At 35.8% G+C, this 2,886-nt stretch overlaps 1 pseudogene; it reads left to right on the forward strand.

Annotated features, from left to right (window-relative positions):
• The window catches only part of LOC101562726, a 162,447-nt pseudogene that overhangs the window by 60,969 nt on the left and 98,592 nt on the right, over positions 1-2,886 (forward strand).

Consider the following 2,886-nt stretch of genomic DNA (forward strand, 5'->3'; position numbering starts at 1 on the left):
ATGGACAGCAGGGAAGAAATGGAACCCCAGAGAAACGAGGACTGCATGCACACCAGCTGACAGCTGCCACAGAGCTAGGCACCTCTGTGCTACAAGTACAAAAAATAAAAAATAAAAATAAAAAATAAATTCTGTGGCCACCATCCTGAACAACCTGCAAAGGTGCACAGAGCCTCTGGAAAGGGCCATGACCTTGTCAAGACCTGGATGTGCACTTTAGGCTACTCTAAGTGGAGACAGAAAACAAGCCGAAGCCCGGGATGACACACAGCATTTGGAGATGGAATCATTAACCTCAACGGGCACTGATGGGGATAATTCCCACAATATTACGCCCTGATCTCTGGGGATCTAAGGCTTGTATTGAATAAGCAAGCAGGAATACAGAGTCAGTATGGATCTGCTTATATAATGTTCAACATGGTGACCAGCTGTGTGTTACAGTGACCAACCATTTTAAAGAGACCAGAAGCAACCATACCTAGAAAAGGAACTATTATCCCAGGCAACAAACAACACACTCCCAGCTGGAGTACACAGGCTTGAGGGAAATTTTGTGCTGCTGAGAGACAGTGTCACACTTTGCATGGACTTCCAATCTGCACAACTGGGAGAGAGTAAGTGGGTGCAATAGAAAATTACCAATTCTTTTTTTCTTGTCTCTTGTTTTCATTTATTATGTTTTTTTAAAAACAAACATTTACTTAAGAGACAGTATAGCAGTAATTGGTATGACATGACAACAGTACGTATTTAGAAGACCAGACAGGCATTCCAAGCATGGTCCTCATATTACACATTGCTATCTTCAGTGCAGTTGCTTAGTTCACAGGTATCAGCATATACAGTTAGTCAGGGTAAGAATCCTACCAATTAACTGCTAGTTTCAAAAACCTGCTGAAGATTCTCAGGATCATTGCCTTAACCATCTTGTGCATATAAATGTATGGCCATGTGACCTTGTCAGGTACAAAAGCTACATTTCTTGTTATATAGGTCTTGCTTTATCTTGGTCTTAACCATCTAGCAGCGAAGTATAAAGACAAGGTATAAAAAGTAAAGCCATATTAATATGCTGAGCTGTAAAAGGCTTAAGTCAACAACTTCTGACATTGCTACTCCTATGGAAAACCCACTACTATTATGGACTACTGGACTATATTGGGTTATTTTGCTGAATTCACAAACCCACAATATTTAAATGGCAATGGAATACCCTTTTCTGACTAAACAAAAGAAGGGGATACAAATGAAGGACCATTTTGTATCTGTATATACAAAATAGGATATATATACAGCTACTTTCTCTTAATTCAATGAGAAGAAAAATTTGTACTAATAGTGTTTGGGCAGTATATCATGTCTGCATCTTGTAGTATAAATAACCACTACAAAGACAACAATATACAATGTATTAATTATTGAAACTGTCCCAATATTCGGTTTTGAAACTGTCTCATTGCTACTTGTTTCTCAATAAAATTAATAAAAAAGAAAATACTGCCAATTCTGCTCAATGCTGATGGTTAAACAAAACAGCTTACAATGAAATCTTTTGAGAATTATCTTTTATCAGGGAATGAGTGATTTGCATGCTCAATTTGTATTTGTCCTTCATCTGTCAGTTTTTCTTTAGAACATATTCACTCCTATTTTTAAAAATTTGAGGACTGGCCAGATAACCCAATGGACTAAAGCACCTGTTTAGGCAGGTGCAATGACTGGGGTTCAATCACCACTGTGCTGTACCAACCGTGCCCCCGGGGTGCGCTGAGATGGTGACTGAGACTGGGCGTGGTGGCGCACACCTCTCATCCCAGTGATTGGGAGGCTGAAAAAAGAAGAATCACTATGAGCCAGATCTGTGTAGTGGGCCTCTATAGACTCTGTACTAATGCCTACAAAGAACCTGTACCATATTTTTATTTTGAGGATGAGAAACAAGGAAGAAATATAAAACTCATCTAAAGGGAGACATGAGGCAACAAGAAAGTGTAGTAAAGTAAAATGGAAAAAATTTCATTGTAATAAAATTGTATATAAATGCAATATCAATTTTCTTAGACTACAGTTATTTGGCATGGGAAGGAAAAATCTCAGACCTGCTACAAATTGATGAGTAGATGAGCATTTCCAGAGAAAGTGTGCAGGATGTGAACATGACAAGGACAAGAGAATAGAAAATAATATTATATTTGAAAACATGAAAATAGGAATAAAATATTGAATTCTAGTATGGTTGACAGCAAAATTATCAATTATTCAAAAAGGAAAACACATTTTGAAACAGGAATCTCTTAAGATAAGTGTAATTGTGAATATCAATATATATATACATATATATATATATATATGTATTATGCATTGTATATACACCTGCATTTTGCAATTAAAATTACAAAATCTGTGTCATTTATCTAAAATGTTTCACAATTATTAGCTAAGTCACATTTTTCCTAAGCTACAAAGATGGAAAAACATGTTTTTTATACCAGAAAATTCTGCACCTAGAGACTCTTGGAAAGAGAATTGTTCCTTTGCAGACAGTTTCCTATTTATTGGAAAAGGCTACAAACAAGAGCTTTTCTTTACTGAAGAGCCTTTCTCATTTGACTTGGCAAGATTAAATTCGATCTTTCACTTATGAAACCTTTTGAATTTTAGTTTGTTTTTGTGGAATCTTAATAGGGGTTAAATGTAACACATACATTGTTTTTCATTCATTCTTAATTTGGTTTGACTTCACACTTAAATCTTCGTGTAAGTCTCAAGAAATTGATGGTCTCTTTATTGATTCTGTTCCCAAAATATTTTGAAATTTTCCTAAAATAAATCAATTGAATTCATGGTATTTTGTATCCGGTAGCAATTTCCATTAGTTTCATG

Source organism: Octodon degus, unplaced genomic scaffold (assembly GCF_000260255.1).
Source record: "Octodon degus isolate 3935 unplaced genomic scaffold, OctDeg1.0 scaffold00068, whole genome shotgun sequence".
Classification (NCBI taxonomy): Eukaryota; Metazoa; Chordata; class Mammalia; order Rodentia; family Octodontidae; genus Octodon; species Octodon degus.